Source organism: Astatotilapia calliptera, chromosome 1, assembly GCF_900246225.1.
Source record: "Astatotilapia calliptera chromosome 1, fAstCal1.2, whole genome shotgun sequence".
Lineage (NCBI taxonomy): Eukaryota > Metazoa > Chordata > Actinopteri > Cichliformes > Cichlidae > Astatotilapia > Astatotilapia calliptera.
In genome coordinates, this window is record NC_039302.1 from 26,914,759 (window position 1) to 26,941,558 (window position 26,800).

Below are 26,800 nucleotides of genomic sequence, written 5' to 3' on the forward strand. Positions count from 1 at the left end.
AGGTGTGGGGGATATTTTTTGATACACTTTGGGCCCTTTATTACCAACGATTATCATTTAAACAGTATTAAAGAGTACTGTTACCATGCCCATCCCTTTGTGACCACCACACATCTTCTGATGGCTGTTTCCAGCAGGATAACATGACGTGTCACAAAGCTCAAATCATCTCAAAATATCTCAATCTTGTTTCTTGAATATGAGAATAAGTTCACTGTACTTAAACGGTCTCCACAGTTACCAGATCTCAATCCAACAGAGCACCTTTGGTATGTGGTGGAATGGGAGATTGCTGTCACGTATGTGCAGCAGACAAATCTGCAGCAATTAACGCCATGATGTCAGTTTGGACCAAAACCTCTGAGGAATGTTTACAGCACCATGTTGAATTATAGCAGTTCTGACGGTAAAACCTGGTACTATCAAGCTGTACCTAATGAAGTGTCTGGCTAGTGTATATACTGTATAATAGGCCAATATCAGCTGATAATATCAGGGGACCAAAATATCAGTCAGGCTCTAATGAAGACACAAATATGCAAAGTTGAGAAAAAAACCCAAAACATATTAGGTTTGATTAATTTATTAACTGATTAGGCAATCAAGACAATATTAATCAGAAACAAGACTACAACAATGTTCCTGATAAAAATCAGCATATTTTGGTTCTCTGCAAAATGTCACCTTGGACTCTAAAGGAACTGGGAACAAATCTTCCCACAATTTTCTGTAAATGAACAAATTTAACACTTCTGTGATTACTCAAGAACATAAAAGGTCCACAAGAAATAGTTACAGACGATCCATCATTTCCCATATTTTTGTTTCCCTTATCCCTTGTTTAAGTAAACTGCAAAAGGTATATTGTGTGGATATGCTTCAAGTATGTCTTTTTTATATGCTGCCATAATAAGCTGATTTCATATTATTCATTCCCTGCCTTAAGTTCAATTTATGTTTTAGAATAATCTTCAATGAGCAGGTATTATGGTGCCTCTACTTTGAGCCTCACTGATTTTCATGCTTTTATTTACCAAATAAAACTTTCCAAAAATAGTTAACTTTCCCTTTGGTCACGCTACAGCACACTTCCTGTCAGTCACGCAACGCAAGTCAAGCAGAGAGGATCATGGCATATAGTCTAGTCTTTATGTAACATTTTGCATACTTTTTCCACAGTAAGAATTAATGCAAGATTGTGTTGCTCATTTAAACTTAAACAAAACCATCAGTTACTTTAAAATTACTTGACTTTGGCTTTACATATGCAAAGAAAAGTATTAGCGATACATATTTGTCTATGAAGAACAAACTAAATGGATGATTTCTGAATGCAGTTTTACAAAATGCAGAGGGGTGTGACTTCTGCTTCAGCTAGAACTCCTACTCTCTTGGGCCCTGTTCACAGTTCAAGCATTTAAAAGCAAGATGGTCAGAGGCAGGGAGACATGCTTAAGGAGAAATTGTGACCTGAAATAATAAGAAACCAAACCGTGAAGCCAAATAAACTTACAAATGAAAAAGGATGCAGTACATATACAACACAAAGGTATGTAGATTTGGAAATGCCAAAACACTTGGGAAAGAGTTGCAGAGTCTGCATCTTCCAACCTCTTGTGCAAGCTGTATTCTCAAGAACGAATGAACACTTTTTTTCCTGTTCAGCAACAGTCGCAGTTTCCTAAAGATAAAATCAAACGGCAGCAGGAAGTGAAATCTGACCAAACGTGGCTTCTCCCATGTATCCTGCCAGGTGTCTGTCTCAAATGCATCCAGACTTGATGTGGATCTGGCTATATTCACATAAAAGAAACAAGGTGGGACAGAGCCAAACATGGACTGGACAGATCTCCCTGCCTTTGACCTACAGAGCCTGTCTGAGAGCCACTGAAGAGCCATGGCTATATTTGCTAGCAGTGATCTCAACTCCACATTGCTGCTGCAAATCTGTGGATCCACAAGTTTGCATTTTAAGAATTTTAATGCATCTTACCTGCGATGATATGATACTTTGGCAAATGTACTTATAACAGTGCTGTCAAATCAGTTAATACTGGTAGCTACACTAGCTACAGCTGTGTTCTTACTAAAGCAATGTGTATTTAAACCAATACCTTTCCTACCGTAAAAACGAATAGTGATTTTCATTAATTTTTTGACAATCTCATTAATTAAAAAAAACAACAAAACAAAAACAGAGAGAGAGAACCAAAGATCCAGTAAGAAGGAAACTGATATAATAATAATAATAATAATAATGTGTATGTGTTAGCCCCCATAGGGAAATAGTTCCTCTGCATTTAACCCATTCACCCAGTGAAGCAGTTGTTGACCGATTTGAGCCACGAGCTGTAAAGTCATAGCAGATTTTAAAACTTAAATTAACATGCTCATCATCTGACTCCAACAACCTTAATAACTATAGGGCCATTTCCAGCCTTTCATCCATTTCCTGAGTTTTGGAAAGCATAGAGGCATCACATCTTCAGACCCACCCAAGCCATTTCAATTCCATTCTAGACATATTTGGAGCAGCTTGTTAAAATCACCACTGATCTCCTCACACTAGAAACCTGCTTTCTTAATACCCTCCTCCTCTTTGACCTCAGTGCCACTTTTTACATTCCGCATTCCAATATTGGCCAACAACTGGTCAATATTGGAATCAAGGAGACTTTCTGACATAAATGATTTTTTCAAGGCAAGACTTACAAAAACAAATAAGGCTTTTCATCAGCCTCTGTCACACATGGTATCCCTCAGGTATCTTTCTGTGCAAATAATGAATTTATCTTCTTTATCTTGAAAATATTTTCCCCCCCATCTCACAAAACAGTTTAATTTTTATGCTGACGACAAACAGCTTTGTATTTCTGCAAAACCCAACACCTCTCTTCCCCCTTCTATCCTCGCCATGACCTACAGGCCATCACCACTGGGAAAATAATCAATCAGCTCAAACTAGACATCAGTAAACGTGAAATGATCCTAAATCAAAAGTCTATTTTTTGTTGTTTCTATAGGTGGTTCTTAAGTCCACACTTTTGCAAAAAGTGTCAAAAGTCTTGGAATCATCTTGAAATACTCTTCCTCTCAGGTTCAGCCTTTTCCCTCTCCAATAATGTCTCAGGTTCAGCCTTCTTCCACCTATGTAACATTTCGAAACTACACTTGTTTCTTTCTCAACTCAGCACACAAGTTCTGGTTCACGCCCTGGTCACCTTTCGTTTGGATTATTCCCTCTATGCCATTCTCTCTGGGCTCCCCAAAGAATTGCTTAATTGGTTCCAAATGGTACATAACTCTGCAGCAAGAATCATCAACTGCACCAAGTCCACCGATCACATTACACATAATCTCACCCAGCTTCATTGGCTCCCCATTCGCCAATGCATCCAATACAGATTCTTCTCCTCACTTTCAAAGTGCTTAATGATTTGACAACCCCAGTGTCTCTCAGACCTTCTTCATCCTCACACTCCTTCATATACTCAGCTCAGCTACTCTACCGACTGTTCCATGTATCAGACTTAACACCACGGGTGCCAGAAGCTGAGGTTCGCCTCGTCTTTGGAACACAGCATCGCTTCACCTCTATCAGCTGGACTCTGACAGTTTCAATCACAGAACACTTACCTGTTCAGATCAGCATATCAACTATAATCATGTTTGCTTGTTTTTTAATATGTTTTACATTCAGGATTTTAAATTTCTCCTAATATTACTTTTGTTGTTAATTTCATGCTGTAAGATGACCTTGAGTGTATTGAAAAGTGCCAAAATAAAATTATTGTTACCACTACTACGTGTACTGTCTGAGAGGTTATGTAAACAGGATTATTGTTTGAACATTTGTCTTTAATGTGCTTTCTAACAGGTTTTATTCTGATGATTTAGCCAGGTCAGAATAATACTCCTCCTCTAAACTTTGACAAACACTACATGTCGTTCATGTACAAAAAAAAGAACTGGTGCAGACTAAAATAGCTTCTACGTACTCAAATATATCCTCCTCCTATATAAACAAAAACAGATCAGTTGTCCCATAAAACCACAGCAAACCATCAATGGCTGCAGCTCCCAGCTGTGCTGAAGGAGCACATCATCTCATGAGGCCACCCTAAACCTGATAGGTGAGGAAAGCACCTGGTTAATGTACTTTATGTTCCATTGAGGACGATGACTGGCAGTTGGGGTTGTTTTGGAGTCTAGCAAGTAAGCCACTTGTTGAATGCTACCGAAGAGAAGCAACCACTACAGTGTTTGGGGTAAAAATGGTAGATTCGGGCCAGGTCATTACAGGAACTACGCGAAGAGGAGTACGGTAAATGGCACCACAGATGGACGAGTGAAATAAGAAGATAATGTGCAAAATGTGTGTGACTGGGAAGGAGAGTATTGTGTTCAAGGTGTAGGTTTTATTCTAGAAATATAATTGTTCCCCTGCCTAATGGGTTCGTTTTTCTGTGATAGAAAAAAAATGGTTTTTTTTATAAAGTTTGTATCATAAATGTCATGGAAGTGTGGTAAACAACAAAAGAGAAAGAACATGGAGGAAAAAGAGAGAGGGAGAGAGGGAAATGGCAGAGGACAAAATGGGGGCGTAATAGAGGAAGCAGAGGGAGAGAGAAAGAACAGATGATTGCATGGAATGAAAGAGGGATTGAAGGGGGAGGGAGGGGAGGAGATAAAGAGAACAGGGATGGGAGGGGGAGTGAGTGAGTGAGTGAAATGGTGGAGTGAGAGAGGGGAGAGAGAGAAAATGAGAGGCACCAGTGGGGGAGGGGAGGATGTAGAGGGAGAGGAAGAGAGGCAAGAGAAAGAGAGGGAGAGACAGAAGAGCGAGACAGAGAAAAGATGGGGGGGGGGGGGAGCGAGAGAGAGATGGGGCAGGGAGCAACGTGAGAGCGAGAAAGAGTGAGAGAGGGAGGGGCAGTGTGCAACGTGAGAGAGGAAGAGAGAAAGAAAGAGAGGCAAAAAGGAGAGGGAGGGGTAAAGTATGATGGAAACCCAGAGCGAGAGAAGAAAAGAGAGAGCGAGAGAGAGAGACAAGGAGGGAGGGAGAATGAAAGAGAGAGAGAGAGGAGGAAAGAGGAACAGAAATAGGGGGAGGGGAAGAGAGCTGGAAAGAGAAAAACAGAAAAGAGGTAGAAAAAAAAAAAACAGGGAGCGAGTGAGGGAGAACGAGCACAAAACCCATCTCACTCTGTTTTGTGGTTTCACAAACATGGCTGCAGCAAAAGAAGAAAAAGAATGGCATGTTGGTGTTCACAAGGCCACACAAACACACACAGTAGCACAATAGTCCGACAGCAGTTATCACCTGTGTTAATCACTGTGGGGTAAAAACAGCTGCATCCAGGTATGCCATGATGTGTTCACAGCCCTTACTAAAAAAGTCTTTACGCAGTACTGCGGAGCGGTATACGAAATGTACTCAAATCCATGATATACATTTCTCAGATACTGTTATATCAGTGAGTGGATTAAATGGAGCACTGTGAAGGGTACTGAAAGGAACCTGTATGAATTGCACATAATTCTAATCATATGATACAAAACAAAATACAACACAACAACAATTACATCTCAAGTGACTGGCTAGACATGTAGCATGAGGGTGTGCTAACAGCTGAGAGGGGCTCTGCTGCTGCTTTCAATAACATTAAAGAACAGATGAAGAAAAGAGCAGAGATCAACCAAAATAACTTATGACCAAGACAAGATGTTTTTTATGGTTAAAAAAAAAAAAAAAAGACACGTGACCTCATTTACCTGTGATCAAAGCTCACCCATATCGACGGGTAACCAGGTGAGGAACAGACAACATAGGCTAATAACTACAATTTTCCTGATAACAGAATAATCTGTGTCCAAAAATTGAGTTTGTTACAAAGCTACACTTCACAGCTCTCCTGTAGACACACTAACAAGCGTTTAGTCAACACACGAGGAAACAGAAAGTGGCTTTATGGATGGATGGGAGTGTCATATCCAACCCTAAGCCCCGTGACAGACTGGCGACCTGTCTGTGGTGTAGCCTACCTTGTACCCCATGACAGCATGTAGCGTCATAAGGACTGGATCTATAGCCAAATTTTTGTCACCATGAGTGGACTGCTTATTGCTTTGATTGTATGCATAGGTGTAGTGATGCCCAAATGCACTGAAACGACTGTCACAGTTATGAGAATGCAAAGTTTGGGGAGGAGAGTATTTAAATAAATAATACATGATTTTCAAATATTTGTGGCAGGCAATTTACTGCTAAATGCACCATATTTAATAAGAAGCATGCCTTATTTTGTGCCTGATGTAGCTGTGAAAGTTGCTGCCAGGAGTGTTAATTTATTTGGAATGGGGGTGGGGGTATCAGAACGAGAGCATAATTGACATGGATGGATTGCTCAATGCTGTGAGACGTGCTACAGCTGGCTCTGTTCTATAGCTTCCCCCCACCTAAAATGTAAAGCCACACATTTTACTGGTTTTCAGTAATGCAGTTTTGGGTTTTTTGGATGAAGGAAAAGCAGAGCTGAACTAAACTTAAGACGGGGGCCATGACAGAAGATTCATACAAGCAGCCAACTTACGTTTATTCAACAGGTGGAAAACTTAAAATCATTTTCATATTTGAAGGAAAATGGTACACAAGTGAATCTAAAACTGATGTTCAGTCCAACAGATGGCAGAATTCAAAAGTCACATGCTATTTTTACCAACAATTAAGGGAGAGGGAAAGATTCAAAGTTAAGGAGGGAGGGGGCAACTAACCCACAGAAAGAATGGATAAGAGACAAGGAAGGTAGTAACGATGTGTGACAATATTTAGTAGATAGACACACAAGCTGTGCAGAGTGAGGTCTTCCTTAGCCGTTCCCATATTCTGTCTAGCAATTATAGCTATATAATGCATGCAAACCACTGAGGTTCATGGTCTTAGAAACTGCCAACTCAAACAAGCGTGTTTTTTTTAAGGTTTCATTTCTTTTTTATGACATTAAAATGTTACATTTTCTGTATTGTCCTAAAAGAAAAATAATAGTGTAAACCTACCAAAAAAAAAAGAAGTTCACTTTTGCCAAAATAACATTAATAATAGTGTGATATACCATGAAACTGCCTGACTTAAGAAATAATGCAAAGAAAATTTTTTTTTTTTTTAAATGCTGCAAATGTTTGTTTTGTTGAATAAAAAAAATTAAAAATAAAATCACCAAAAGTGTAGATCACATTAAAACCAAGGCTGTGCATCACGTCTAACCTGAGAGAATTATGAACCTCTACCTTTTGCATTACATTCTTCAGCACAAGTGTTTATCCAGGAATAATAATTGCTATGTGCTAACATTATAAACTGAAGTGATATTAAGGCAGTAAGGTACACGGAGTATGAATATCTGTTTGACCATCTTTTTGTTGTTTGTGTGTTTTTGTCTGCACAGGGAAGTATAGAAAAATAAAGTAGAACTTTTAGAACAAGAGGAATCTGAATTATCTGTTTGGATTTAATAATAGTCTGACATAACCATTAAAAAAAATTAAATAAATAAATAAATCGTAGCACGTAAACACTATAAAATCAACATGGCAGACACGATTAGACAGCGACCGAGGCAGCTGGTCTGGTGTGGAAAATCACGTAAATAATTAAAAAAAATTTTAGTTATATAAAAGTGTCACTGGTATCAGTATTAGTTCAAAAATAAAAAGGTTCCAAAATCTTGATTTTTCACAATAGTAACATGGGTCTCATTCTCAACATCAAATAGGAACACTTAAAAAGGGACACTTGCCAAAACATCTAAAAGCACCAGATAAACATTATTCATTTGATATGCAAACAGAACACAGACCAGAATCTTTTCCCAAACGTAACCACTTAGCTTTGGTGTTTAAACCTAACCAACCAGTGAGAGCCAATGTAAAGAAACAAAGAGCAAAATGAAAAAAACTCCTAAGCTCCAGCACCATCACTTGAACTTGAACTGTTGCTTTCCAATATCACCATGGGCATCAAACTAGAGGACACATTGTGTGCATCTTTTAGACGCCCATGGCATCTCACAGAACTGCAGTTCTTGGCACCCTGCAAAGACAACACACTATGTTGCTGGTCCTTGCTCACTGATCTTATACAAGTAAATCCATTGCAATGTACTTCATACAGAAGCCACACTTTTTTTTTTTGTTTGTTTTAATGAAAGGAGTTTTATTATTATTATTATTATTATTATTATTATTATTATTATTATATCTAAAAATCCTACGCTGACATAATGAAGAAATCATACTATTGCTGGTTAGCAGAGGTGGTTTAAGCTGTATGTTTACGTCATTTGAGGTCATCAATTTCTCACTTCGTGCTGGTGTTCATCTCCCAGCATCAATTTCAAATGAGTCGTGAGATGCAATGTGTCATCTTTTGTGACATATTTAAGAAGCCTGCAGCTCCTAAAAGGACATTTTAGACATGTTTGAAACACAGTGACAGCAGCATCGAACATTTGACCTCACAGGTTAACGTTAGTATTAACCCACACAAACAAATATCGGCATCAACCTCAACCTCACGTTTAATCAGCAGTCTGACAGGCGCACACATGCAGCACATTAAACGACAGCACCGCACAGAACCTGACAAATCCATTTTAAAACGGCAGGATAGAAGTAGTGAGCGCTGACGTCCTGCACCATTTGCGAGAGGTCAAACTGTACCGACCCCAAGCAAAGAGCCTTTAAAAACCCAAAAGTTCCCTGGAATAAAGAAAAACGTGATATAGGGAGAAAAACGTGGCCGTGTTTGCTTGTCTGTTTATATATTACATATGGACAGAAAAACCGGTACATAAACCCGCATGCAAAGATCAGCATTATTGTTACATTTTATACTTCACCTTTGTCCTACAAATTTAATTAACAACAATGAAATAATTCAGCACTTCCAGCTTAAGTGTGAGGGAAAACACAATCAGTTCAGCTGCTAGATAAATGCTGCTGCAGGCCTACCATTTTGTTCCAGTGTTTTGTAGCTGTAACACTTTCAAACTACATCCCTCCTTTCTCCTCCCCTCCCTCTAAATCACGCGTTCTTCATGTTTCTATGGATACACCCCTCTCTCTGCCATTCCCCCCCTTTTTCATCACTTCCTTGTCATCTTTGTCCAACATCTCTGCTACAGATTTCCTTTAACACACAGCAGCATGGCGATCAGGATCCAGCCGTCCCACTCAGACATGAGTGAAAGTAGAAAATGGAATATAAAGAAAGTAAAAATCTATGGATAACCTCAAGTCAATTCTCTTCTCTTGTTCCTCACCAGGTGAATTTCTGCTACCGATACAACAGCGCCCCCACAAAAGAGACTGAGATTGAGCGATTTGCTCAAGGACACTTCAGAAGGTCTTGCCAAAACGGAGACTTAAACAGCACATTTTGGAACTGTAATCCGATTTTTTTTAATAATTTATCATCATCGTCATTATTATTATTATTATTATTATTATTACATTCATCTGTTAGAGTCATTGTCTGTCCCAGTCACTGTCTTGAGATACCTGGCAACCGAGGGGACAGAAATATGTTTGTAAGTGTGAAGATATACAGCGTTGTGCAAATGTTTAGTCACAAAAAAAGCATGCTATGAATAAATTGCATTTATTACCCATACAATGTCCAACAAACTGAAAACCCCCAAATCAACCACTCTTTGCCAGCAGCAGTTTTTCTACAGTTGGTGCATTTGAGTGGAAGTTATTAAGGTGCCTGGGAAGCAGATTGTTGCCTCAGTTCTCTGGTCGCACCGTCTTCACTCTTCATGCAATCCCTGACTGACACTGTGATGTTGCATCTGCTGCAGAGCTACTTGTTCTTCTTGTTCCTGAAGATGGATCTTTTTCGCTGTGGGGGTACGTCTGGCTTACTGCCATGCTGCAGAATTAATTTTGGGCCCTGATAATCGCTTCCCTGACGACAGCACATGACTGATCAAAACCCAAACATCTGAGATTTGCACAACACTGCACATATCACCACATACATCCGGACATACATGAAACTAATCCATCAGACATGAAGCTTTCAAACTGTTCATTACCCCGGGGAGCGGCAGATGAGTTTAGTCTTTAGCAGGGGTGCACCAACACTTTCCTCGTGTACTTTCAGGCTTCACCCTAACATTTTTTTTTAATATTGTGAAATATTTATTTCAGTCAACAACAACAGATTATCATTTTACATAAAAGTACTCAATCAAACAGTAACCAAAAAAGGAATAGGCTGAAGCCTTGTGGCTTATAATTATCCTATCCTTTACTCCCATAGGAAAAATCAAATCAAAATTACTTCAAAAAATGAACTGGTATTTGAAGGAAGAGCGATGTCAGGAGTGTAGAAATATTTTAGGGGAAGCAGTGATGGGAAAAGTGAAGCACAGTCCAAATTTTCTGCCAATTTGTCATGAGGAGTGAAACATTATATCTTTAATGGAAGAGCTTTGGTTAAACATTTTTTGAATCAATATGTCACAGAGTTCAGGACGTTTACCAATACCAGCAGCAAGAAAGCACAAAAAACACCGAGTGAGACACCTAGAGTCTGTAAAAATTAAATCAGAATAATTTAAAGGCCATTTTTCATCTTTCCTCTTGTCTCAAACTTTATGCTTTGCTGAATCCAAACAATTTTCAGACTGCTAACATTCATCCTACCTGATACAAGGCTCTTGATGGCCCCGCCACTGTCACTCGTGGATAATACAGGAATCTCATAAATGAGCTCCAACAGTTTTGCCACTCGGCACTAAATACTTCTGGAAAAGATGCTATATCCTCTAGCACTTTTTAAGGATTTAGTCCAAAAAGTCAGCTCTGCTGCCGTTTTAGCATCAGATGTGAAAATGTGATTCCTGCTGTGGCCTTGCTTCAGAGACTTTTGCCTGAAGAAACAGATGAGGACATCAAAACAAGGAAAAGAAACTTAGCTGCAGCCATCTAGAGACTCTTCACTCACACAAACACACTCTATTCAACCCCAGGCATGTGTCTGTGTGTGTGCATGTGTACAGTAGTTGCATGTGAGAACATAAGTAACAGATGCAGGCAAATCAGACATTAACCTGCCAGGTCCCCATTACATTCCACTGTGATATCCAGTTGTGTCCATATGAAACAGCAGGTTTTTCTCTGGTGCACTATCACCTAAACCAAACAGCATTTCCAATATTGAGAACACATTTGACTCCAACTGTTTTGTGACCAGGCAATATCATGGCTTATGTCTGCAGTTCTATGTTGAACTGTTGCATTATCAAGTACTCACCTCTTTACACAGTATCAATAATGACAGGAAATTGGTGAATTATTAATTATCTTTATAAACCACAGCATCTTGCACACTTTTTGTGTGAGTCACGCACTCATTTGTAATTCCTTTTAAGAAAATTGATTAATTACCATAAACACCATAAACAAGTAGGTAGAGAAAAAAAAATGGTAACATTTATGCTCGATTTGCACTTGTGAATAATTTGTCTTCTCCACAAAAACTAAACCCAGCAGGCCTAACATTCTTCATAATCCACAAGACATTTAACTTGTCTTCTCGGATCCAGTTCTCCAGCTACATTTCCTCAGTTTGAACCACTTATCTGCACTAATGGCTGAGCAACACAAAGTGTCAATCACACCCACACTGTAAAATGGCTGTATTGTCTCCAGCTCCCTTGAGGCCAACACCATCATCCAGAGGTGCAGCGAAGCTAAACATACATCACCAAAGGTAAAAGTACAGCATCACTGACCAGAGTGCTGTGCTAGTGTGTCATGACTACAGTTCTATCACTAAAGACGTACAGACGGAGTGAACAAAGAGAGAAAAGCGCATGAGGGAGCAGGAAACATAGACGGCGTTCACAATGCATGCACACTCACACACAGCTAAAATTACATTGAAAGGGCATGAACTAGGCCACCACTCTGCATTGCTGAAGAGCGGTGGTTAGCAAACCGAATAGAAGCTTGCAGAGACCCGAATGGTAAACACTAACACTGAATATAGTTGCAGATTGTGCGCAGCATCAGCCTGGATGATTATGGGTCTGCTCATGTCTGGCTAATAATCAGGATGCAATCAGAATGAAAGCGGAGAGAAAAAAAAAAAGAGGAGGAAAGACTTACTAGTGCAAAACGAATTCAACCATAAAATAATTAACGGATTGTATAATAGCATGTTATCCTAGTACAGCAAAATAACTTCAGCACTGCTAATCTTTTTCATGCAGGGAATTTGGCATGATTGGGGGTATACTGGCAGGCCCAAACAGACTCACCAGACAACTCTTAGCAACTTCACAGCAAAGGCTGGCAAGAACAGCATTTAGCCAGACCAGCAGCGAGACCAAAACTGACAGGCATGACTCGCACCTAATAAGCATTACATACTGGAGCTTTCTATTAAAAACTCCTTCAGAGGGCACTCCATAAAACAGGCATTATCTTGATAAAAATATTCTGCATTAAAATTGCCCGTATCTTTTGTTGTTTTTCCAAGTTTTAACACATTTATCAGCTTAAGACAGTTACTGTTCCTCTAATAAGACCAAGAGCCTCAACCGGGCTACTGGCTCTGCACATCGGCACAGTGATGTTAAACAGGCATACTAGTAGAAAACACTCAACTTCTCCATTTATTTTTAGCACAGTAGCATTTTGCAGGAATCTGTTTATAAACTAAGGCAGTGAAGGGCATTAAAAATTTGACCTGAGTATAGTCGTATATGAGAAGTTAGTGGATTACCACAGTAACATCCATCCTGAGGGAAACAGAAATATTTGTACCATATTATCTTAGCAATGCATCCAGTATTTCTCAAGATGAATCTAGGGAACAACCAACAGGAAAAGTTTTTTGATTACCATATGCAGTAGGATTAAACTTTAAGAGATTCTGGATTAGGGCTGTTTGATATAACGATATATATCGGATGACGATATAAAAACGTCTATCGTTTCATTTTACGCTATGGTTTGTTTCGTGGTGTCGCAAAATAAACTGTTTAGGGCAATATTTTTTCACCGTTTTGATGGTCACTGTAGTGGTTATATTAATTTCTTAAAGTTATCTCTTTCTCTTATATTTAATATAACCACACTACTGAAGGACAAGCGCCTGTTTTTATGCGTTGTGGTTAGCAACAACGAGGGTAACAGCATCGCGTGTCCGCTTGTTTATGTTCCACATAAACCTTTCACAATAAAGCTCAAGATCCTGTTGAGACTTTTCAAAATAAACTGAAAGAGCAGATTATTTACGGATGAGAATTTAAAAAAAAGAGCCGCCAGGTGCTAAAAAATAAACCTTAGACTCAAACGTCATAACAGGTGTTTTCCCCGCAGCACGCCGTGTAATAAATACTCACAAAGAAAACGGCGGCCGTTACAACTTATGTCTAAAAATGTATAGTTTCATGCATTGGTTAAAACACTCGACTCCAGGTACATGACGCGCAGCTGGAAACACTTCCCGCAAGTCGAGCTGCCCGAGATTCACAGAATTTACAGAAAATGTTACGTTTTTGTGATTTATGTCGTTATCGGGACGATAGAATTCTTATATCGGGATATGAGATTTTGGTCATATCGCACAGCCCTATTCTGGATGTGTTAAAAATAAATAAATAAATAAATAAATAAATCACGGCATTCCATGCAATTATTCAAGAGAAATTTCAGGCTGAATTAACAAACTGATGCTGCGATCCCTCGAGCCATGCCACTTGCACGAGGAAAAAATTATTCTGGCACAGACGAGTCCAGGGTTAAATCCAGACCCCTTTCTCTGTCTGTTGTGTAGCAAAGTTTCTGGTGAAAATAACAGTTGACAGCACTGGTTTTTGGTCCGTTCACAATCATGAGAAAAACAGACAGATTAGGTACCACCGTCTTGCATTAAAGTGTAATATTTAAACACAAGCGTGCCAAAACTTCAACCAGTCTGGTAATGCAAAGTTATGAATTGTGTTATGAGTTATGCCCTAAAAGATGAATTGTCAGCTTGCTTTGGTAATGCAGTTACCCTAAATCTGGTTTTATTTTTAACAATTACAAAATAAAAAGCTTTCTTCCAGAAGATCTGGGCATTGTAGTGGTGAAACAGGCCTAAACACTGCACTCATGCAGGACATACAAACAAGCAGGCAATGCACATTGGAGGTCGTTCAGCTGTTACCAACAGGCCCCACACATTAGGCCTTTGTGCTTTGAGAAACATTTTTTTTTAACCCTGCCTGCAGCACAGCGAAGCGCTGCAATGTGCTGACACCATCATCAGCTATTCTAAACCTTTTACCACAGCTGTATTCCCAAAGCGTGATAAAGAGCGGAAGGAGAAAATAGAAAAAGCCTATTTTTCATTTATCTTAATTTGCCAGAGAAGCATCTAATTTTCTGATAAGATGACTGGATTTGTCTTTTTTCTGGATTATGGGGAATAAGACTGCTGTTTGGCCCGGCCGGACTAGATTCAACCATCACCCTGCTGATGATGATCCATAAACGAACGGCTTATGATCCCCTGAGTAACATACAGATTGTGAAAACCAGCAGCGGCAGTGCAGTGCAGTGCAGTAACACATTATCGATCCAAACTTGGGGAAATTCATCACTGCGTAACCCAATGGAATGGGATCACACCAGTAACAATGCTCGTCAATGTGTTCTAATTACTGCATTATGATATGAGCACTCAGTACTAATTAGTTTGACCACACCTCTAAAATTTTGACTCCATCGTGCATACTGACATCATTTTGACAAAATCTGACCACTTACATCCAGATGGACAAAGAAACACCTGGCCAAACACACACACACACACACACACACACACACACACACACACACACACACACACACACACTGAAAACAATACGAGCTACAATTTTGTGACTGGTGAAATCAGTACACTAAAACTTGACCTAAGTTCTACGGGTAAAAGTTGATTGCTTGCTTGTGATTTTTGTTGATGTTGACATTTTGGGGGTATGCATATTATAAGTTTAAGATATGGGATTAAAATAGGAAAAACAAACAAAACAATTGTGTGCTGCCAGCTCAGAGATAATAGATAATAACTTTGCAAGAAAAATTATTTGGCTGAAAAGCCTTACTGCACAAAAAGATGGGAGTTGTTATGATCAAACTGGGGAAGTCAAAGAGCCTCAAAACTGCATTCAGGGAGGCAGAGCACTGAAATCGATGTGGCCATGACTGGCCATCCACTATAGTGGCTTGACAGTTCAGGAAAAAGTACAACAGGAGCCAACAGATAAACTCTTTGAAAGACAACAATGGAAGTGGACTCCTCGACCTGAAAACATTGAACCTACATCACCTAAAGCTCGTGCAGAAACAACAGAAAGACAAAACTGACTGAAGATGCTCAGCCGAAATGGCTACAGTAACAGTACAGAAGCCTGAGGTGAACGGCGGCGGTTGACGCCCTGTTCTCCCGTGGGCACTGGGATGATTGAGTCATTTAAGTCAAAGCATGATTTCAGGACACTCATTCATCACTTTGAAAGAGGCTAATGGCAAGTTCTGCAGCATGAATTAGGATCTGCACAGCAGTGATACCTTAGTGAACGCTGCTGAGTCATTTAAATATTTCCCTCTAAATGACCATCAATTAGATGACCCTTAGACCGCAATGGGAGGATATGTTTTTAATTACTGCCAGCCACTGAAGTGCAGTGACTCAGAGAACATCTATAGGCCCTGAGCTGCCAACTGGTATGCACAGTATGCAGCTGCCTTGCTGCATGCAGTGCACCGTCCTCATTACATGATTAGACACTGCATGGCAGGTATGCAAGGGGTCAGCAGTACGATTACTGGCTTTGGCTTTGCATTTCATTACATTTAATGGCACAGAGTGCCACAAATGGGACAGCCCTACAGTACCTTCACATCCCTTGACAAGCCAGTGTTAGATGCACTGACCTCATTAGTGCAGTGGAGGATACCTGTGTGGCCTATCATTGATCTCTGACAGCCCTTGGAGGAGTCAGCCAACTGGTGGTAGCTTGTCTTTCCCATAGCAGCAGCAAGCCGCTTTGGCTACAGGTTACTGCAGTGCATCTTCCCGGTGCTTTGCGGTGTCGAAATATCCCCCTTTGCGCAGGGTTGTGACCAAAATGTGGCCTCGACTATGCGTTACATACACCAGAGCTGAAAGTGGCCAGCCTTATCTTAACGCTGGCACTGCCGACACTTCAGCCTACTGAAAATAAACCATCATCCCCAGGTCCAAAAAAGAACTTCCACCGCATCTTTAAAAAGAAAGACCCGACAACTTAACGGCAAAAACTTTGTTGAAGACAGGCCTGCAAGACGTCTTTGGCACGAACGGGGTGGGTTATGTTGCATGTGCATGGTCTAGATTAGTGATGGCTAATGTGGCCTGGTGTCGCCCCTACTCCTTTATGCGCCTCTTTCCCCATTCTCTCCATCCCCCTCTCTCGACGCCATCTGTTTGTGGCATGAGAGAATGTGGAAGTAAAAAAAGAAAAGACGACATTTTGGCTGTAGTTGTTGACCTACATCGCGCGGTTGTTTTCGGCACGGCGTGAAAAGCCGCACCGAAAGACAGTCGCCTAAAGCGCACAGACGGTGAAATCGCCGCACATAACGCGCATACATTTTCGAGCCTGGTCAGGAGGAATTTAATAAGTTACGGTTGAAATACTCCTCCTCCGCCTCGCCGGGCCGGACAAGTCAACGCGCCAGCGCCACATATACATTTCTGTTCCAATTGTAATCTCCAAAGGAAGATAAAAGCGCAACTCACCTGATTCCAAAATCGGTTTATGGTGGCGACGTGGCTGTGGTTAATTTTAATATGGGAAAAACAGTTACAACGGTGGGTCCCCGTTGTGTGTAGCAGGAAGGAGGGAAGGGAAGGGAAGAGGGGCTGACGTGAATGAATAAACAACTGAGCTCCTCCTCAACGCCACAGCGGACTCTGGCTCAGCTACTTTAATAGGTACAGTTAATCACCACGCAGTGAGCATCATATGTTTTTGCACCTTTCATGAATTAATACTTCTGCGCTGTTTTTTTACACCCTTTACAATAATATACAGAGGCTACAAAAGACGTGAGATGTTAACTTCAGAATTTCAGAATACATATTTTTGGCTAACCCTTATTAGGACTAACCTGTTTTACTGGGTAGTTTTATTTTTCATATTTATTTACAGTTTTTAAACTGTGCTGGACACAATTGTATGAGCTTAACAAAGTCCACCAGGTGGCACTATGTCTGCATCCCAAACACAGGAGTGCATCGCCACCTTTCTGACATGTCTCCCCAATGTGATGTTTGTGTAAAGTTGGTCAGAAGGTTCCTTTGTGAGTGCGCATGCGCCATTAGCGTGCTGCCTGCTGTAACCCCTAATTTCCCTCGGGATGAATAAAGTATTCTGATTCTGATTCTGATTCTGATGATGCACGGGCACTTTAAAGATAACCCTAACCCTCTAGATGTAAAGATTTTTTAAACAGAACTGTTACCGCATGCAAATATTTACTGTTGAAAATGTGTATATATGGAACAGAAGTAAGTATGCAGTGAACATAGACTGTATATAAAATGAGCTCAGACATTCCACACCTATAATAAACTCCTAGGTCTAAAGGTAAGTCAACGCTGGTGCCTTAAACCAGCAATATTATTATAGCCACCAAGGGGCGATACGCTAGTTGCAAAAAAAGTATCCGGTCCGGAGCCTGTGGGATAACACCTCTCTGACAGGAACCCTGTAAACACTTCTCTGATGATTGTACTGCCTTAGCTACTCATTTTGCTCACACAGAATAAAACGATAAGTCCATTGTTGTACATTTTAGTCTTTATACGTTTCAGATGGACCCAGTGGGCAAAGTCAATGTAGCGTCATAATTTTTTCTCACTGTCCAACCATGACAGCAGCCATAGCTTTGGGACTAACATTAAGCCTCCAGTTTGGTATTTAAGGTGACCATACTTCTTTGTTTGCTTACTTTTTAAATAGGATGTAAAAATAGGACCATATTTGAATTGAAATTCCAATAATGTAATTACTGGTTAGTTCACTTGGTTAGCAAGGTGAATCTGTGTTTCGCTGTGATATTAAATGGGATGGTTATTTTGGCCAGGAGGGGGAAAAAGCATGTAAAAATAAATAAATAACTGAACAGTGTATTTGATCTGTCACTAGTGGCCACAGCTCTAATGGTTCATTACCATAGATTCATTTATTTTATACAGGTAACTACAGTTGTCACAAAGGGAAAAAGTAGAGGGACCCCTTTTAAAATTGCAGGTTGTTAAATTGGAAAGTGTAAAGTGACTCGCGTAGTTTTTCGTGTCAGCCTCAAGTGGCCATTTGTGTTACTGCAAGGTTTGGCACAAACAATAATAATTTATTATTTAATAATAATTTGGAATATTTTCCTGGGATTTCAAAAGCATCCATCCATAGTACAGGAGCTGAAGCCTGTCCTAGGTGCCACAGCGCCATAGGACAGGGGGGGCACACCCTTGACAGGTAACCAGCTAGTTGAAGGGTCAACACAGAGACAGACAATCATATTGACACTATTCTAGAAATGTTTTCCTTCTACTGTAGGTGCTTGATGTAATTAAATCACACGTGAAATAAAATTAAAAATCTTAAGACTTGAGTTATAAATTTAAAAGTTAAGTTATTTAAAACATGATCTCAGTAGGTGTTGCATAAGGCAAAAATAGGCCTTTTCTAGTTTTTAAAAAAGTGTGACAAATTCATGAAATGTTTTGCTGTGAGAAAACATACAACACTGACACTAGAGGGCACAAGCACTCCACTGAGCTCTTGTGACAGCATGTTTTTTTCTGTGTCTAAGTGCTTCACATTTTATTTGATTAAGATTCCTTAATTCACTGCTGTTAATGTGTGAATAACTACATCAGTGTTAATCTTTATGAAGTGTCAACACAGGCCAAGGCAGGTCCACTGTAACAGCACTTTATGACAGACACATCATCGTCTGTCCAGTGGGAAATAGCGCTTCCTTTACATTTTACAACATGAAAGAAAGTCATCTTCATTTGACCAAGTTAATTTGCTGCTGACAATCAGGAAATGACTGATGTTTCGTGTGCAGTGTGCAGATGTGGCCTCCAGTCCTGTTGTTCTGTGCTATCAGTCTATGCAGAAGGCTGCGCAGGCAGGCCCCTGCAGTCTGTGATTATCCAGTCTTATTGACAGAATATGATCTTTTACATAAAGATGCCGCTGTGCCCTTCATTATTCACAGGTTCGTGAATACAGATGCGCTGCGAATTTTAAATGTTTGCAGGTCAGTGGTCTCAAAACTTTGGTTAAAACCGTGTCAGCGGAGTGAGATGAGTTTTTATTGATTTCTATGTAAAAGACTCTAGGGTAAGAGCACTGCACACTATGTCAGAGGGAAAATCCGCTCTTTTTCCCACAGGTAGCGAACAGTACCGGAGCAAACAACAGACAATGTGGGGGTGTTATAACTCATACTTGCTACACGCTGGCCATCTGAGGTTCTCTCACAGCCTTGCTTTAGCATATGCTTTTTTGTCTTCTGTTAGCAAAGCGTGCAGTTCAAATAAAAGATGGTGTATAAAGGACCATTTTTCCCCTATTCAAACATATTAATATTCAAGTCTTGTCCTGTTAGTTTATCATGATGAGCTACTGCCTGCTTATTATGTTGCAGAAATCTGTGCAGTAGAGTCTGCTGGAAAAAAGAGGCTTTAAAATGTTGCACCTGTGGGTGGTTATTTAACAGTGCGGCCTATCTCCTACTCGCCTACCTCCTGTCTAGACTGTGTGATTACCATCTGCTTCATCACTCTGGACTGTCCACTGTTTGCTGAGCTCTCTCTCATTCTCTCTCCCTCTCACAAAACACAAACAGCCACAAACACAAAAATCTAAGATACAAATGCAGCTTTTTTTTCTGCCAGGAAATCCACCTCTTAAAGTAGATTCATGACTGTCATATAATGTTACAAACTAATGTCCATCCTGCATAGTATTTCCAAACTAACGCAAGAACATTACAATGATTTGAAGATTAGAAACAAGTTGCACAATAATTAATCTGAAGCAGACTTAAAGGGAAAATGCATCAGTCAGACTTTGCCATATGCTACTTGTTATGGGCTGAGCTAGCTGGGGCTTGTTTTGCGTCGAGTATAATTTTCTTCTAAAACTTCACATAGAGCCAATGATGAGATCATCTTTGAGACAGTTGTGTAACAAGTTTGTGATGGTGAAAATAACAAAGTAGAGGAAGTAGAAGTTGTGGCGGCTAAGCTAACCTTACCAAGTTAACATCATCATTGTGACTCAGTTAGAATAAGCACCAGTGTGAGCCTTGCTGTATAATCATTTAAAACAAAATCCAATCATTCTTGCCGCTTGTTAAACTGTACAGCCTGGAAAACAACACTGTAGCGATCACACACATTAAATTTCACAAATTACAGATGTTCATAAAAATGAAAGAGCCCAGCGTGCTTAATTTGTTACACAAGTGCATTTTAACTTGGGGCTGCCGTGTGTTTGCTATTCATTCCAGGCAGTGTAGTACTCTGGTTTCCCATTCACTTACAGTGGGTTTTTATTAGGGTGTAACAGTATTACTTCATTTGTCCTCCGAGCTCCCATTTCTTTCCTGAGATGTACAGGCAGCGGCGTGTCGGGGCAACTGAAGTTCACATGTTCAAATTCAAGCCAAATCTCCTGAGAAAGCATGTGCTGTTGTGTAAGACGCTCTTTCAAAGAAAAATCCCGTGTTGTCACGAAACATTTAAAACACAGAGAATTCTTTGCTCTGCAGCTGTGCAGGTATGTAGGCTCAGCTCAGCGTTTCTGATCAGCTGAAAATGATAGAGGCGTCTCCAAGTACACATAATAATAACATGTTTTATTCTACATTTCACAAAAATGTAAGAGATGCATGTGAACTTTGACAGCAGTGTGAATGCCGCAGCAGGGTCAGAGTGTCTCAGAAAGTTTAATATAGCCGAGGTCCTTCTAGCCCCCTGGTGAGAGACCAGTAATTAACACGGGGGCATCTTCCTCCTGTTTGACACCCTGCTCTGGAGGTTATTTGAGGCTATGTGGCTCCAGTTAGGCTCGCTCAGGAGTGCGTGGTGTTAAAAATGTGTGAGCATGCAGAAGGACATGAAAGGAAAGCGATATCTTCATATGCAGCTGGCTGAACATTTCATAGGAGAAGACACATGAAAGTCTGCTGTCATGAAGCTTCTCTGTCATGGTTACTACATTATTATTTCTAGTCAGTGAATCAGAGAAGTTCTACATTTTCATCTTCTTTGTATTTACAAAGAAAACTCAGGTAATGGACACACGTCCTTAATCTGAGTGCTCATTTGTGAAAACTGTGCTTGATTTGATTACAGGAGTGCATCAAGTGCTTAACTGTGATTCTTCAGTCAACTTTAAAATGCGCTGACATCATTCATGTGGCAAGATAAATCAAATCATACTGATGTATTTTCTGAGCTTCTGAGTCCACTGAAAACAGGAAAAGCTTAAAGGATTTAAATAATGGCTCTTTACAATGTCGGGTTTTCAACAAGCGGTAATCAGTGTGGCACACGCATTAACTTTTCTTAATCCAGATAAATTATCCACTTGTTTGGAGCTGTGAAAAGTATTACCCAAATTACACAAGAGTTAGAAACTCTAGCAGAGCTGGCTAAGATAAGAGGGGAATGTTCGGAAGAAGCATGCTGTCAGGCAGCACATACAGACAGGATGCTGGGTCCGATGTGCTTCAGAACATACTGTACAGGCAACTAAACCTCACACATTCCAGTTTGTATTTGAATTATTACACTTACTATTGCAAACAGTCATTATTTTTCTTCTTTAGCCAAGCTCTCAATGGATGCCCATGTACAGCTCAACTCTCCTCCTCAGCGGTCCTTCTTCATGTTTACTTTGGTGTTTCTCTTCTTTGCTAGCCCTTTGCCATTTCAAAGGGCCACCTTTGTAAAGGGATCATTGCTCATTATGAAAAAAATGACCAACAGATCGTTATCCCCTCTCTGTGATTATAGTCCCCATGTCATCTATATTACACTGATGGAGAAGGTCACTGATTATTTTCTTTGGCTGTAAGACTTGCCAGATTTTTCTGCTTGCATGTTTGCTTCAAAGATGACGGTTTGTCAACATTGTGCTTGGCCATGCACTGACATTCTGACCTATTTAGAAGGGTTGACAGGATGCAGCTTCTGTAGAGTTTCAGTTTGCTGCTGAGACTGTACCGGGGCAATTTACATATGCCTTTCATCATTACTCACCGGGCTTTTCACAACCTGTTCTTGATGTCATTCTCCACTCCTCCATCTTGCCTGATGATGCTGCACAGGTATAAATACTTCTGTTGTTGGAAGTTGGATGCCATGTGCTTTCATTGGGTTAAGTGTCTCTGCACTGAGAAGCATTATTTATATATTTCTTTAGCTGATCTTCAGCCCAATTTACTCTCTGTAGTAACACAGTCCTGCATGTGCTAGTGTGTGACTGTGCGTGAATACTTTTCCTTATGTTCCATCTGAATAAAATCTGGTCTTTGACACGTCCTATAAGTAGATTTCCATGACTGCCCACCATTTGCGTGTGTACTGCATTACTGAAAAGCACATCTTGTGTAACATAGGCTGACTTTTAATTGCTGAAATGCTTTTTTTCTGCACAAGTAGCAGTCCTATTACTAATTGGTCCTGCTTTCCTCCAGACTGTTCTGTTCTCTGATCATTGGTGTTAAAAGGTCTCAATGTGATAACCTCTCCACTGCAGGTTATCTCAGTGAAGACAGATCCCATTAAGCAATGATGACTTTACAAATACAACAGATTAATTGAGTTAAAATGATGTCATTATTAGATTTTAGTTCTGAAGTGGTTTAATACTGCAGTCCTTTGGGACAAAAATACACCATGCTTTCTGTCTCTTGCTCATATTAAAGCCTATTATGTGTTTTATCAATTCAGTGCTTCAAAGAAGCAGGATGTACTGTTTGCATACGGTGCAGAGTGAGAAGCATTGGTGTCATCAGCAAGATAAAATTAGGCTGGGTAACATGGATAATACATTCTTAGAAATTCCTCCAGCATTTAAACCCAAATCCAGTCTGACATGAACAAGAACTATGATATATAAAAATAAATTACTGAATGTTAATACGTTGAATAACAAACAAAAAAACCAAGAAAAAATCTCAAAAATGAAACATGCACTCACTCGACACTTCATCAGGAACACTTTCCTTTTCATAAGTGCCTTGATTATTTGTGCCATAAATTCAACAAGGTGCTGGAAACATTCCTTAGAGATTATGGTCCATATTCACATGATAGCATCACACAGTTGCTGCAGATTTGTCAGCTACTCAACCACGATGTGAATCTCCCATTGCTGGCCCATTCCACCACATCCTAACCACATGCTCTGTTGGACTGAGATCTGGTGACTGTGGAGGTCATTTGAGTACAGTGAACTGGTCAGAAACCAGTCTGAGATGATTTGAGCTTTTTGACATGGTGTGATATCCTACTGAAAACACCCATCAGAGGACGGGTGCACTGTGGTTATGGTCAGCCACAATATTCATGTAGGTTGTAGTGTTTAAACTATACTAAGGGCCCCAAAGTGCACCCCACACTACTACATCAGAAGCAGCAGCAGCAGACTTAATCACTGATACAAGGCAGGATGGATACTTTCATACTTATGCCAAATCATGACCCTACAGTTCAAATGTTGCAGCAGAAATCAAGACCAAACTTTTTTCAAGTCTTCTGTTGTCCAGTTTTAGTGTGCCAGTCTGAATTTTAGCCTCAGTTTCCTGTTCATAAGAGTGGCACCTGGTGTGGTCGTCTGCAGCATTAACACATCTGCTTCAAGGTTCGACATTCTGTGCATTCACAGATGCCCTCCTGCATAGCTTGAGTTTAAAGAGTGGTTATTTGAGTTACTGTTATCTTCCTCTGAGCTTGAAGCAATCTGGCCATTCTCCTCTGACCTCTGGCATCAACTAGGCATTTTAATCCAGAGAACCACAGCTCACTGTATTTTTTTTTATGTATAAAGCCAGTAACAGTAATAATCAAAGATAAAGAGAAGAGCCTATTTTTGCTCCTTGTTCATTTACAACCTGGAGGATGCAAATATCTCCCTGAAAGCCGAGGGCAGCTCATGTGTTTGAAAGTTATACTGTTCATCTTGCAGAAAAAAGAAGTTAGCAAGGTTTTTGGTATCCAGTACAAAGCTTTGATATAAACCTTGTGATTTTTAGCAGATAGGAGGATGTAAGCCCCGCACCTGTTAGGGGGTTCTCCCTCCTTCTTTGGAAAAAAGAATATTTTAGCCTGAGGTGAGAGGTTTGCACAGGTGCTGCTACTGTTTGATGTAGAAACTCTGACTCGGGGAAATCCACCCACCTTTATGTGTATCTGAGTTACTGAAAACTTTCTGCTGATTTCATAGTAGGTTTTACAGTACAATTTCAGATATCTAATAAGTCTTTGGCACATGATATCAAATGGAGAGTGTTCAAAAACATAAAGTTATGATTTAAAGCTGACAGGAGGCCACCCTGAGCGATACTTTGCTACAGATGTTCAGGCCAGAACTAAAGACTATAGACAGTTTGCAGGTTTATGCTTTATTTCATTACGAAGGTTTTCCAGTGACAGAAAATTACACTTTCAAAAAACCACTTAAAATACACTTAGGGTGCTTGTTTGAGCTTAACACCTTCCCTTAGTGTTCCTTGTATGCAAAGCCAGTTGCAGTAACTGGAGGTCTGACCATGGCCCCTCCTGTGGTACAACAACAGGAGAACCAGCCTATCTGACTCCTTAAGACTCAGCCCAGCTAGGTGTCTGACCACCAGACACTTGCTGACAAGCCCCCCACCCTGGGACCTGGCTCCAAGGTGAGGCCTCAGTAACCCACATTCACGTAATGTAGGGAGTGTTTTCTCTTCCAAAAGATCTCGTGAATTGCTCTTAGTTTACTATAATTCACTTAGAACCAGTTTGCCTTGGGGAAGCCTACTTGGGGCAAATTGCCCCCAACAACATAACTTGCAGGATCATTACGGCACACAGACCCCTACACCATGATAAGACTGTAATTCATGGAAAGGCCACACCTCCACATCAAAAAAGAGCCAGTTGAGGTGGATCAGGCTTCTGACCAGGATGCCTCCACGGCACCTCCTAGGTGAGGTATTCCGGGCATGTCACATTGGGAGAACACTCAGAGGCAGACCGAGGACACGCTGGAGAGATTCTATCTTTTAGACGGCTTAGTAACGCCTTAGTGTCCCCTGAAAAGAGATGGAAAGTATTTCCCCAGGAGGAGATGGAATGAGATCTTTCCCACTGACTCCCAGATCTGGATCCCACTTCTAAGTTGGGCCAAACTCCAACTCTCTTAAATTGAAATTGCAAGTCTTTCCATAACCTTTTGAATCACTGTGCAAACAAACCAAATCAATCAAGCATCTTTGGCAGATGTAAATGTTGATCATTACTGCCTTTTCAAAAACACATGTTAAACATATTAATTGTAAACTGCAAAAGACAAGAAACTAACAGATGGCTTTCATGTGTAGATGTTACGCGTTCAGGCCAGCACAAATAAAAGTCTGTTCACCCCACTGGTCAGAGCAGATGTCTCAGCACTTATACCTAAAAACCAAAACTGTCTGCATGGCTTTCTCCATGGGGTAAGTTGGAAAACACATTTTAAAAAATAAGACCTGGTTTGTTTCCACTTCTTTATTGTTCCATAAGTACAGGGAAGAGAAGCACTGCTAAGAGCTTGCAGCAGGCGAGTTAAGTGTCACAGAGACCACATTACCCACATGGCTAAAAATATGAGATGGGGCTTTACGCTTAGGAGATCCCAAGTGTGTGACGGAACTTGCATAACCTATCAGTGTATCATTTAGTTGTTAACGCAGAAAGATTGCTGGGAAGCTGTTTTGTTAAAAATAATAATCCTTACATGTTTGAATATTATAAAAGTCTCGCTTTAGTGCAGTTTTTTCTTTAGCTTTTCAGTGGACTTGACAACAAAAGGTTTAATAGGGATAGCACTTAAAAGTGGAGTGAAAGGGAAAAACTTTACCACTTCACTCCATCAAAAAGCACATCCATTATAACTGATGAAAGCTTGACACCGGCTACTGACTCATATGTCAGTGCAGCACATTCCTGTGTCATAGCCTCACACATGCTTTTATGTATCAATTAAATCCCATCAGCCAAAGGTTATTCAGTATCTAGAGGGTCAAAAGATGAGCCTGGGCTGATGTTCCCGCACATCCTGTTACCAATGAGTCACTTTAACACTAAAAGACCGATTGTATCATAAAAGAGAAAAAGTCCCAGTGGCCTTGTTGGTCACATCTCTCTGACTTTATTGTGGGCAGTGATTGCTTACTACTCTTTTCTTCTCCCAAAGGTGCTTTAAGCCATTTAAGTCGAGCTCTTTGCTGAGATGTTCAGTTCTTGATGGTCAGAATTTGCTTTGAACATCAGTTTGGCTGAAATGTGATTTTAATGACACCCTAGGAGAATTGCTTTGCATTTAAACTTCAGTACTATTTAGTTTTTTGTTTGGCAGTGGTTTTTGTATGAAACTGGGACTCTGCGTGCACAGTGTTTAGATCATTTTAGCATAATTTGATTTTT

The 26,800-nt window shown here is 40.2% G+C and overlaps 1 protein-coding gene across 1 annotated transcript in view; it reads right to left on the minus strand.

The window, feature by feature from the left end:
- The window catches only part of znf710b (zinc finger protein 710b), a 28,205-nt gene extending 11,198 nt beyond the window's left edge, over positions 1-17,007 (minus strand). The window contains exon 1 of the mRNA XM_026172266.1: positions 16,847-17,007. The gene's annotated coding sequence lies outside the window, so the exon portion shown is untranslated. The remainder of the gene's footprint in view (positions 1-16,846) is intronic.
- Between the last annotated feature and the right edge of the window lie 9,793 nt (positions 17,008-26,800).